Genomic DNA, 13747 nt, shown 5'->3' on the forward strand with positions numbered 1-13747 from the left:
TGCCAAAACAGACACAAGAAGATACAGGAATTCTGAGTGTCTCTATTTTTTTTTTATTAAAATTTTAATTGAAAGCCTTACATTAAAAAAAACTCCAGGTCCACACAGCTTCACTTGTTAATTTTATTAAACATTCACTTGTTAATTTTATTAAACATTCAAAGACATAATACTAATCTTATACAAACTCTTCCAGAGAACAGAAGAGGAAACATTTTTAACTCATTTTGTAAGACCAACATTACCCTGTTGGAAAACCAAAGACACTACAAGGGAAGAAAAATATAGAACAGAACTCATGAACTCATGTGAAAGTCCTTTCAAAACATCAGCAAATTGGGCGCCTGGGTGGCTCAGTGGGTTAAGCCGCTGCCTTCGGCTCAGGTCATGATCTCAGAGTCCTGGGATCGAGTCCCACATCTGGCTCTGCTCAGCAGGGAGCCTGCTTCCCTCTCTCTCTCTCTGCCTGCCTCTCTGTCTACTTGTGATTTCTCTCTGTCAAATAAATAAAAAAAAAACAATAAAAAAAAACAAAAAAACATCAGCAAATAAAAGTCATAAATAAACAAAAAAAATACGAGTCATGACTAAGTAGAGTTATAAGAGAATGCAAAGTTGCTTTAAAAATAAAAAATCTTTATATTTATGAGATAAAGAAAAAAGTCCCCTTGTAATTATCTTAGTAGATGCAAAAAAGCATTTGAAAAAATTTCACACTTATTTATAATTGGTCGAAAAAACCTTCTAGCAAATCAGAAATTGAATTTCCACAATCTGATAAATGGCAACTATGAAAAAACCAAGGTAATATTATACTAAGTGGTAAAAGATTTGACACCTTTCTCTTAAGATTGGGAAAAGGCAAGGATATCTTCTTTCACTGCTTTTATTCAATACTCTTATTTCATTTAGATAGGGAAAGTGCCCTTTCGGCTCTGACACACTGAGGAACAAGGTCGTGAAAAAGAGGAGGACTTGATGTGGTGCTGCCATTGATCTTGGGTCCCTACACCTTTTACAGAACTCCCTACAGTGCTACACTGGGACAGACCATCTAGTGGTTCACAACCTATGTAGTCTGTAGTAACCACTATGAAAAGGGCTTAGGGAAGAAGTTGTCATTTTCAATGGAAAACAAGTAGCAGTTACTGATTATGATAACTATGTACTTTGGATTTGGATTTGCAGCACCTTTTTTTTTTTTTAATAGTAAGACACCAGCTGCTTAAGAAATAAGGATGTTTTAATTAATCCATTAAACAGATGTGAAAAGGAACATTTAAGAGGTTCAATCTCTTTGAAAAATGAATCAAACTCTTGAATTCAGCATAATATGTTTATAAATAAACTTATGGCATAAAAAAGGGAAAAGAAAGAAAAAGGAAAAGAAATTAAGCATGATTGTATATGTAGAAAGTCCTAAGAGGGGCGCCTGGGTGGCTCAGTGGTTTAAAGCCTCTGCCTTTGGCTCAGGTCATGATCCCAGGGTCCTGGGATCGAGACCCGCATCGGGCTCTCTGCTCAGCAGGGAGCCTACTTCCTCCGTGTCCTTCTGCCTGCCTCTCTGCCTACTTGTGATCTCTGTCTGTCAAATAAATAAATAAAATCTTAAAAAAAAAAGTCCTAAGAAATTTACAGTAACAAGCTACTAAAATTCATCAGGGAATTTAGCAAGGTCTCAGGATACATGATCAATATGTAAGAGAGAAATTGTACTTATACATACATGGAATAAATAATTGGAACATGAAATGTAAAATAACATAAAAAGTTGCATAAAAATCATGAAATGCTTAGGGGTACAAAACTTGTACACTGAAAATACAAGATATTGCTAAGAAAAAAAATTAAAAAACTACTAAATAAACAGAGATCCATCACATTAATGAATTAGAAGATTAAATTTTGTTAAGACATCAAATTCTCTCAAAATTGAGCTGTAGATTCAACGCAGTCCTAATCAAAATCACAGTAGGCTTTGTTGCAGAAATTGACAAGCTGATTCTTAAATTTATCTGGAAATTCAAAGGACCTCAAATAGCCTAAAACTTTCTCAAAAATAAGAAAGTTGAAGAACATATACTATTGATTTCAACACTGTAAAGCTACAGTAATGAAGACAATGTGTATTAGTGAAAACAGAAACAAATGGATCAATAGATCAGTACAGAGTCTAGAAAGAGACCGACACTTAATATAGTCAATAGACTTCCACAAAGCTGGGGAAAAATAATCTTTCTAATAGATTGCTTTGGAACAAATGGATATTTACAGGGAAAAAAAATTAGCCTTGACCATTACACAGCATTTACAAAAGTTAACTTGAAATATATCATAAGCCTAAACCCAACAAATAAAAATATAAACCTCATAGAAGAAAAAATAGACAAAAAAAATCTTTAGAGAAGGAAAGGATTTTTTTCTTTTCTTTTTTTTTTTTAAGATTTTATTTATTTATTTGATAGAGAGAAAATCACAAGTAGGCGAAGAGGAAGGCAGCAGGAGAGGGAGAAGTGGGCACCCCACTGTGCAAGATGCCTGATGTGAGGCTCGATCCCAGGACCCTGAGATCATGACCTGAGCTGAAGGAAGAGGCTTAACACACGAGCCACCAAGGTGCCCTAAGGAAAAGATTTCTTAGGACACAAAAAGCACAAACCCACAGAAGGAAGAAATTAAGATCTTGCACTCTTCTAAGTATGTTTTAAAAATGAAACAGCAAGCCACAAAGAGGCAGAGAATATTCAAACTACATATATCTGACAAGCATTTAAATCCACAACATATAAATAACTATTACAAATGAATAAGGCAAACAATATAATTAAAATATGCATCAGATGTGATCTTTTTACAAAAGATTTTATTAGTAGCCAGTTAGTAAAATAAAGTACCTGAAAAGTGGTACACTATCATTAGTCATTAAAGACATGCAAATTAAAACCCAAGATACCACTACATACCACTAGAATGGTTAAAATGTGAAAGGATACTAAGCATGGGAGTACCTGGAACTCTCAAACACTGTTCCGTTGTAATATGGTACACACTTTGGAAAACAGTTTGGCAGTTTCCTATAAAATTAAACATATGATTGCCGTATGAAGGAGCAATTTCACTTGTAGGTATTTCATGTGAAAGAAAAATGCTATGTTCACACACATATTTCTACATAAATATATTCACAGCATCTTTATTCAGAACAGCCCAAATTAGAAACAACCTAAAGGCCATTGACAAGCAAATACATAAACCAAGTGTAATATATTCATGCAACAGGATATTCTCAACAATGAAAAGGAACAAAACCCACAATACGCACAATGCAGACATCTCCCCAAAACATCCATAAACAAAAAAGTACATAAAGTATGATTCCATTTATATGAAATTAAAGAACAGCCAAAATTAATATATAATGAAAGAAAGCAGATCTGTAGTTGTCTAGGGCCAGGAGGGTGAGAACTAAAGTATGAGGGAACTTTTGGGGGTGATGAAAATATATCTCGATTGGGATGGCAGTTACAAGGGTGTATACATTTGTCAAAACTAACTGACCATACATTTAAAATGGGTGGATTTTATTGAACAAGTTATATCCTGGGGCACCAGGCCAGCTCAGTCGGTAGAGCATCCAACTCTAGATCTTGGGGTCATGAGTTCAAGCCCAATTCTTTCTCTTTTCCTTTTAAGACTTTAACTACACATATGTTAGATGATTTAATATTATTCCACAGGTTACTTGTGCTCTGTTCATTTATTTTCTTTCACCCTTTTTTTTTCTTTCTCTGTTTCAGTTTAGATAAATTCTATTGACCTGTTTTTAAGTTCATTAAACATTTTACAGGGCAAAGTCCAATCTGATTTTAAGTCCATCTAATAATTATTATTTCAGATACTATATTTTTCAGCTTCAAATTTTCTATCCAGTTCTTCTAACATTTCCATTCCTCTTCTGAAATACTCCATATTTTCACCCATTTATTTGTTTCCTACATATTATTTAATTTATTTATAATAATCTTAAAGCCCTTGTTGGCTATGCCAACAACTGTGTCACCTTTAGGTTTCCTTTTATTGACTCTTTTTTCTCTTCATTATGGCTCACATTTTCTTTTCTTCTAGTGTCTTGTAATTTTAATTTATGTATGTATGTATGTATTTAAGTAATCTCTACCCCCACTGTGGGGTCAAACTCACAATCCCAAAATCAAGAATCACATGCTCTTCCCACTGAGCCAGCCAAGCACCCCTACAACCTTGTAATTTTTAATCATATTTGCAACACTGCCTATAAAAGAGCAGTAGAAGAAAAGATAAACTAGATACACTTTGTGTTTGTTTTTCTTTATATATTTCTGAGATTATAAACATTCCTCTCTCTGGTAATTAGATTGAGAGGCTAATCATTCAGATTCCTCATAGAGTCAAGTTGAGCTGAAGCTGGGTAGCAGGTCTTACTACATGGACTTCACCTGGTTTTAGCCCAATCTCTAACCTCCTGAGCGGCTGCTACCTTTTAAATACTGTTAGTATTTGAGATGGACTAAGGATGGGTACGGTTTCAATTATTTTTGGTTCAATTCTGGATTCAACCCTGGCAGGATATCACTGCACAAATATGTGGGACTATAAAACTTCTTTGTGCCTCTCATACCCCCTGCAAGGCTGCTGTCTTAGTAAAAACTGAAGCAGCAGATAATTATTGGGCCAAGTGGTTTGTTTTTGCATGTGGGATTCTTCCAGATTCCAATCTACTCTCCAATTCCAATTTTAGTTATGTGTGCTGCCGAAGCAGCACCACATTCTAATTCCAACAGTCCATACTGTGAACTAAGACTTGGCAGATTTTTCCCTTTCCTCTGGGAAGCCTCACCAGCTACGCCAGGGCTACTTGTATCCAGACTATATGCTTATCCTCAGGAATGGAAGTTGTTATGGCTCTTTGCTCACTTATAAAGGAATTCACTTTGGAATTCAGGTCAGCAAAATTTCCTTCCCCCCTACTATTCACTAGCCCCAGAGAAATGCATGATTTTTATTTTGTCCAGAATTTTCTTGTTACTATGGGAACAAATGTTTTTCAACTCCTACATCCTAACTGGAAGAGGAAGAATCTTAAAATGTTTTTAATGAAATAGAACAGTGAGCAATAGTATTAATCAGAATACCCTGCATGAAGGTAAGGGTAAGTATTGCTTCAGAATGGTTGTTTCAGGGTTGTGTGTGTGTGTGTGTGTGTGTAATGGATTGTACATGTATTTATTATGGTGCAGTGTGGTCAAAAAACTTGGAAAGTCTGTCTAGAGCCATGGGAATCCACTTCAATGCAAGGCACGGAGTTCAGAGAAAGGATATCAGGACATGAATCTTTAAAGATAATTGTCTACTGCTAGCTGAATTTCAGGCACTGAAACAGTTCAGAAAAATACAGGCTTTTGCATATCAACACAAAGTATGTCCTTGGAAAAATACACGAAGCATAAAGTATCACAATAGGCAACTATGAGAGAAGAATAAAATACATCCAGATATTTTAATAACAAACAATCTTTGGTTTTTATTAAAGCCAGTTCAATGTGCTGCTTACTGACTACTATTGTTAAATTAAGAACGCAAAGAAATATTCTGGAGACACAATGTGCTCCATTTATATTTGGCTTCTTTAATAAAAATATTTTAAAATTTCTTTTTTTGGAAGGGAAAGAGATAAGAAGATTCTCTGAATGTAATAAAGTCATTCCTAAGTAAACAGAATAAATCATCTTTAACTCAGCATCAATGAAACAAGCCATAGAAAAGGCCTATTTAGGAGTTGCTCAGTTGGTTAAGTGTCTGCCTTTGGTTCAGGTCATGATCCCAGGGTCCTGGGATGGAGCCTCACGTTGGGCTCCCTGCTCAGTGGGGAGCTTGTTTCTCCCTCTCTCCCTCCCCCCACTCATGCTCACTCTTGCTCTATCTCAAATAAATAAACACAATCTTTTAAGTTTTTTTTTTTTAAAGATTTTATTTATTTATTTGACAGAGAGAAATCACAACACAATCTTTTAAAAAAAGGCATGGGGTGTCTGGGTGGTTCAGTGGGTTAAAGCCTCTGCCTTCGGCTCAGGTCATGATCTCAGGGTTCTTGGATTGAGCCCTGCATTGGACTCTCTGCTCAGCAGGGAGCCTGTTTCACCCTGTCTCTCTGCCTGCCTCTCTGCCTACTTCTGACTTCTCTGTGTCAAATAAATTTTTAAAAATCTTAAAAAATAAATAAATAAATAAAAAATAAAAAAATTTTTAAAAAGCATGTTATAAAACGTAGGTACAGACCACAGTATTTATAAGGGAGGCATTATGGTACAGGATACAAACAGAGTGTAGGCTTTGGGGCCGGACACCTGGATTCAAATCTTCTGCAACATACTTGGTAGTGGGCCTTGTACTCTTAACCAATCCAATCCTTACTCCATAACAAGGTGATAACACACATCAATAGAGTTATTAGAAGGATCAAATGAAATAATATATAAAGTCTCTTGTATAACATAAGTGACCAAGAATAGTTATGACATTACTGCCACAACTTATTTAAATATTATATGTATATTTTATATGTAATATTTATATGTAATATCCCTATTACAACAACCTCAACTTATGTACTTACCATTCTTCTTCTAGAACTACCATAATATAGACTCCTCTATGACCTACCTGCCTCTACTATCAACTCCCTTCCAATACTGTTGCCAAAGTGATATTTCTAAAAGTTAGATACGATCAAATCACAAGCCAGTTAAAACTTCTGGTGGGTTCTGGTGCTTCATAATCTACCAAAGTGTTATCAAAACGTACTCCAAAGGACAAGGGACTTCCAAGAACTGAACTGAGATAGGACATAAAAATTGAACAATACCCCCCCACACGAGTTTGCAGAAATAAGTTACATTAGTAGGTATTATTTACTCAATATTAGGTTTTTTCCTCCACAAGCCTATCTTTCAACATTTGACCCCTGCTACTGTTTGTGGTGTTTGCTAGTCAATGCCAACAAAATGGCAAAACAAACACATGGTTAACAAAAATTAATGAAAAAAATTGGGATAAGCCAGTCATGAAGTTTTAAAGCTTTTTAAAAATGTCATAGATACATATATGTGCACTCTTATAGTGCATACATAAAATATGGTCATAAATTTGCTACTTGAATAGTTTTTGGTTTAAGTGATAAAAGTAAACACGTAAATATTTCATGGTGTCCAGAGACAAGATAAAGTCCATACTCCTCTCTATGATATAGATGATCTTTTATGCTCTCTTTCCAGCTTGATTCCTGCCATTTGCCTTGCTTACATGCTACACTCCAAGAACATCAAATAATTTACATCCGCCAGTGGTTTAGAGCTAGAGTTCAAATATCGCCAGACTTGGTTCTTGGCTGTGTAACCTCAAATTATGTAATCCTTCTAAGCCTGCTTCCTTATCTATAGAATGATCATATTATTACAAATAACACTTATTGAGTGTTACTATAAATCTATAAATCAGGCATAATTTTACTCACTTTACCAATATTAACTCATCTCATGCTTGTAATAATCCATGAGATATAAATACTGTCATTATCCTCATTTTGCAGAAGAGAAAACAGAGCACAAACAGGTTAAGTATAAATGATACAGGTCTTGGTACTCTCTGCCACAAAAGACACGGGTATTCATTCTATAAGGTTGTTGTAAGGATTAAATATGAAATGATGTAAAAAAAAACTATTTAAGACAATTCCTGGCATATAGTAACTGCTCAGTAAATGACAGCTATCCGGTTGTCTGGATGGCTCTGTCAATTAAGCGTCTGACTCTTGATCTCAGCTCAGGTCTTGATCTCAGGGTGGTGAGTTCAAGCCCTGCAGCCTTGGGCTTCACACTGGGTGTGGAGCCTACTTAACAGAAACATGATAGCTACTAATTACTTCCTGAACACACAATATACTTTCAAGACCCTTTCAAAGTTTTACTGTGAAACCTTCCTTAGACCTTGACCTGGAGTTAATCACTCCCGAGTGCTCCCATTACACCCCTTAGTATTCTGTAATCCTCTTCCTAAGTTAAATTCCTCTAAGAACAAAAAACTTCTGCATACATTTTCCATGACCTCAATAATCTTAATGTTCTGGAGTCGTTCTGCTGGGGATACTTAGAAAAAGAAGACACTTAAGGGTGAAAATGGAAAGGCAACACTGATAGCCAGAGAAGAATACATGTCTCTGTAATGCTGTCTTGAAAGTCCTAAAGTGAACCTAAATGTCAGAAGGGGACGCCCCCACTTGCTATAGCAGAGGATGCTAAGACATGTGTTATAGAAATACCAGATGCAGGGGCACCTGGTGGCTCAGTTGTTAAGTGTCTGCCTTCGGCTTGGGGTTAAGCATCTGCCTTTTGCTTGGGTCATCATCTCAGGGTCCTGGGATCAAGCCCACATCAGGCTTCCTGCTCAGCCCGGAGTCTTCCTCGCCCTCTGCCCCTCCCTCACAAGTCCCCAACTCATGCACTTGCTCTCTCTTTCAAATAAGTAAATAAAATCTTTTTTTTTTTTTTTTAAGAAATATTGGATGCAATTAAATCTGCTCAGGAAGATGGGTAGGAATTTGAACTGCTCAAATTATCTGCGTTTTGGAAATTTCTAGTAGGTATATTTAATAAAATATTAATATAGTATTTAATACTGAGCCAAAATGAAGAGTCAGACGCTCAACTGACTTAGCCGCCCAGATTCCCTGCCTCTGGTTAAATTTTTGAGAAAGCCCACAGAAATAAATCTTGCATAAAATTCTTCACTGAATTTGCTCAAAATATTTTAAAGCAAAAGAGAAAAAAAATGTCAGACTGGTTTCTACCTTTCAAACTATTACCATCTTGTTAACTTTTCCTTGAACAACAAATCTTCAAAGCAAGCACATACAGGATATCAGCCTTTTATCTCATTTCTATCAGAGGAAACAGCCTTATAGGTAACTAAAAATGATTCCCAAAATAGCAAAGACGCTTAAAAAAAAAAAACCCTAATACTACTAATTATAGACAATATAAATTTCTCAGTAGCTATTGTGCCTAACTGCAAAGCAAGCAATAGGATTCTTCAAAAAATAAATTTAATTCCTTACCAACTCTAACAACTCGCTTAAGACATATGTCATGGAAAATTTCTGAGTTTTAAAAAAATTTTAACTGATTTATTTATTTTTAAAGATTTTATTTGTGAGAGAGATTGCAAAAGCAGGGGGAATGGCAGGCAGAGGGAGAAGCAGACTCCCTGCTGAGCAAGGTGCCCGGTGGGGGACTCAGTCCCTGGACCCTGAGCTGAAGGCAGACGCTTAACCAGCTGAGCCACCCAGGCATTCCCTGCTTTGTTCTGAATGAAAAAATGAAAAATGATAGTTGACTTAATTTAGATTATATTCAGAATTTTGAGGCACAAGTCAAAGAACTAGAATAACATTAATTTTGTGATTGTGTTTACAGGGTTGTTTATCCACGTTATTTAAAAAGCTTCCACATGACTACGATTCTTCTTCGCTGTTCACTGATTCTAATGGGTGCTGGAGATTTTATTTAACAAAACTGTGTGACCCCAGGAGCAATCCTCATAACTAACCCAAGGTTATGGGCTGAATGCTTGTGTCGCCCCAAAATTCCTATGTTGAAGCCACAAGCCTCAATGTGATGTTATTGGAGGTGAGACCTTTGAGAGGTCAGGAGCATGAAGTACTTATGAATGGGATTAATGCCTTTATAAGAGACATAAGAGAGATGAGATCTCTCCCCACCGTGGGAGGATACAACAAGACCGCCCTCTGCAAACCAGGAAGAGGTCCCTCGTGAGGAATAACATTGGACAGTACTTTGATCTTGGACTTCTCAGTCTCTAGAACTGTAAGAAATAAATTTTTGTTAAGCCACCCAGTCTACAGTAGTTTCGTTATAGCAGCCTGAGCTGACTAGACAAACAGTAATTTCACCTTCAAAACATATCCCTAACTCTGACCATTTACCTTTAGGCATTTCACTGCATTCCTTTAGGCATTTCATTACAACTTCACTGCTACCACAGTAATCAACACCACCATCATTTTTCCCTTCTTGATTTTTTATTTCTACTCAATATTCACCTTTCCTGGCCATCTAAAATTAGTCTTCTTGGGGTGCCTGGGTGGCTCAGTTGGTTCGGCTCAGGTCACGATCTCAGGGTTGTGAGATCAAGTCCCTCAGTGGGCTCCATGCTCCACAGAGGGTCTGCTTCAGATTCTCTCTCTCCCACTCCCTCTGCCCCTCCTCCTGCTCATGCGCATGCTCGCTTGCTCTCTCTCTCTGAATAAGTAAAATCTTAAAAAGTAAAATAAAAAAAAACTAAAATAAGGCTTCTTTCCCCACATAGTGCTCTATGCCTTTACTCTTCTATATTTTCTCCACAGAGCTTATCATTGACCTGAAATTCCATTATTTGTTTGTTTACGCATTATTTGTCTCCCTTGTTGGAACAAAAGACTTTCCACTACTATATTCCCAGCACCCAGAAGACTATGCACCATACAGTAATGCCCCAACAAATATTTGATGAATTACTAAATCCTGAATATAAGAATGTATAAAGAGCAAGGAAAGGTTTATGACAATTAGCAATGTCTATTACTTTAAGTGTTTCTGGTGATGTGAAGTTGCCCCATTTGTAGGAGGGGAAAACATCTTAGAATAATTTAAGGGTAAATAATACAAAACAACTTACTTAAATGATAATAAGCACCACAGTAATAAGAACTTTTTGTATATTTACTGTTTGCCCAGTACTACATGCATAATCTCATTTAATCCTTATAACAGTCTCTTGGAGGAAGATATTTTCATTTTCTAGTTGAGGAAATTGAGGCTTAGCAGGGTTAGATTACTTTTTAAGATCATATACATTACATTAAGTGGAAAAAAAAGAATTTAAACTCTAAAACTCTTGCTCTTTTTAGCACATAACATACAACCTTCAAGATAAAAAGACATTTTATAAGGGACATATATCTAAGTCAGAGGTCACCAAACTTTGCCTTGAAATGCCTAAAAAAGAAAATTGATTTGTGTATATTTATAAATTACAGATGTAACAACTATAATAACATCATACATACTATAAAATGAAAAATTTTAGAGCACAAGATTTTTAAAAAATTTCATGTTATTGTCTTTGTTAAGAAATATATAGGGGCACCTGGGTGGCTCAGTGGGTTAAGCCTCTGCCTTCAGCTCAGGTCATAATCTCAGGGTCCTGGGATGGAGCCCTGCATCGGGCTCTCTGCTCAGCGGGGAGCCTGCTTCCCCCTCTCTCTGCCTGCCTCTCTGCCTACTTGTGATCCCTCTCTGTCAAATAAATAAAACCTTAAAAAAAAAAGAATTAAATATGTAAATGGAGGATAAAATAACCATTTCTCTCTCACTCAAGTCTTACAAATAATAAATATTTTGGATAAGACTAATGTAATCAAACATGATTTTTTTGTTTTTTTAAATTTTACTTTTTAAAATGTTTTATTTATTTATTAATTATTTGATAGAGAGAAAGAAAGAGAGATCACGAGTAGGGGGTAAGGATAGAGGGAGAAGCAGACTCCCCACCAAGCAGGGAGCCTGATGTGGGACTTGATCCCAGAAGCCTGGGATCATGACCTGAGCCGAAGGCAGATGCTTAACCAGCTAACCCACCCAGGTACCCTAAACACAATTAAAAAAAAAAAAAAAAAAGATTTTATTTATTTATTTATTTATTTGAGAGAGAAAGAGTGTGAACAGGGAGGGGGAGAGGCAGAGGGAGAGAGAGAGAGACTCTCAAGCAGACTCCATACTGAGCTGAGGGGTTGGTGGGGAGGGAGCCTAGTGCTTAATCCCAAGACCACAAGACCATGACCAAGAGGAGATTAAGAGTTGGAGGCCCAACTGACTGTGCCACCCAGGAGTCCCCATTATGTTCTTTTCTTGAAACTGTGATTCAAAGATATAGTTCCAAATTCACTTTATTTCATGCTTGGTCCTAAGGGTGTTATGGGCTGAAACATGCCCCCCCACCCATTCTTTTTTTTTTTTTTTAAAGATTTTATTTATTTATTTGAGAGAGATTTATTGAGAGAGGACACAGGCAGGCAGAGAGGCAGGCAGAGAGAGAGGAGGAAGCAGGCTCCCTGCTGAGCAGAGAGCCCGATGCGGGGCTCAATCCCAGGACTCCGAGTTCATGACCTGAGCCGAAGGCAGCGGCTTAACCCGCTGAGCCACCCAGGCGCCCCCCCCATTCTTATGTTGAAGTCCCAAACCCTAGTATCTCAGAATTTTTTTTTTAAAAGATTTTATTTATTTATTTGAGAGAGAGAGACAATGAGAGAGAGCATGAGCGAGGAGAAGGTCAGAGAGCGAAGCAGACTCCCCATGGAGCTGGGAGCCCGATGTGGGACTCCATCCCAGGACTCCAGGATCACGCCCTGAGCCGAAGGCAGTCGTCCAACCAACTGAGCCACCCAGGCGTCCCAAGTATCTCAGAATTTGACTGTATTTGGAAACAAGATCTTTAAAAAAAAATGTAATCAAGTTAAAATAAGTTGACCAGAGTGGGCCCTAACCCAACATGACTGGTATCTCCATAAGTAAAGGAAATTTGTGGGGCACCTGGGTGGCTCAGTGGGTTAAGCATCTGCCTTTGGCTCAGGTTATGGTCCTGGGGTCCCAGGATGGAGCCCCACACTCAGCTCCCTGCTCAGCAGGGTGTCTACTTCTCCCTCTGCCCCTCCCCCTGCTCATGCTCTCTTTCTCTCTCAAATAAATAAATAAAATCTTTAAAAAAAAGGAAAGGCAAATTGCACACAAACTCAAAGAGAAGACATGTAAAAACACAGGAAGAAGTCAGCCATCTATAAAGCCAAGAAGAGGGCCCAGAAGAAACCAAACCTGCCAACAGCTCAATTTTAGACTTCTAGCTTCCAAAAGTGTGAGAAAATAAATTCTGTTTTTTAAGCGGTTCAGTCTGTGGTACTTTTCTTACAGCAGCTGAGCTGACTAATACAAAGGGCCATAGTAAATGAAAAAGATAACTCACCACAGTAACACAGAGCCAATGAAAGAAAAGCTTCATGGACTGAATTAAAAAAAAAATCTGAGGCTGCCATTCACCAATCAAGCAAAAGTTTTTTGAATTGTGACGAGTATATTTCCATCTCCTTCAGTGTCTATGGACTATATCTGCATACTATTTGGTCAGTGTTATATTATTTAAATTTTTAACGAAGTGATTAAAAACCCACTGAAACTACCTTAAAAGATTTTAAAACAGACTAGAAAATTGTTTCCAAGGGTCCTAATGGTGCAGATATCAGAGTTTTATAGATGACACATCCTCTGTATTTGGGCAACAAATAGCAATGAAAACATTCCCAAATATAAAATTCTCTCTTTAAGTCAGGAGATTCTTCAGAAAAACAATAGATTTCTCATTCATTAATACATCACTTTTGCTTTGAATGCATATACTGAAGGTGTTTGTATTTTTAAAATTTTCTGCTGATAACCAATTATCATTACATAAAGCCAACAATTATGGAACTTTTCTACTGGAAAAAGAAAATTGTTTGGCTTATTTTAACTCTGGAGACTCTTAAAAATAGTTCTTGGTAACAGACTAAGACTTATTCTACAATTTAAAATATAATTTGAAAGGGCACCTGGGTGGCTCAGTGGGT

The 13747-nt window shown here is 36.9% G+C and overlaps 1 protein-coding gene and 1 pseudogene across 2 annotated transcripts in view; one reads left to right on the forward strand and one right to left on the reverse strand.

Annotated features, from left to right (window-relative positions):
* Window positions 1-13747, reverse strand: part of DENND2C (DENN domain containing 2C) — an 80626-nt gene that overhangs the window by 48105 nt on the left and 18774 nt on the right. Inside the window, exon 1 of one of the 2 annotated variants that reach the window (XM_044238965.1) lies at window positions 3009-3031. The exons of the other annotated variant lie outside the window; for it this stretch is intronic. The gene's annotated coding sequence lies outside the window, so the exon portion shown is untranslated. Of the gene's footprint in view, window positions 1-3008; window positions 3032-13747 lie in introns of those variants that run through there. 2 annotated transcript variants of the gene reach the window in all.
* LOC122899185 lies at window positions 791-1236 on the forward strand (annotated as a pseudogene).

This window comes from Neovison vison, chromosome 2, assembly GCF_020171115.1.
Source record: "Neovison vison isolate M4711 chromosome 2, ASM_NN_V1, whole genome shotgun sequence".
NCBI lineage: Eukaryota > Metazoa > Chordata > Mammalia > Carnivora > Mustelidae > Neogale > Neogale vison.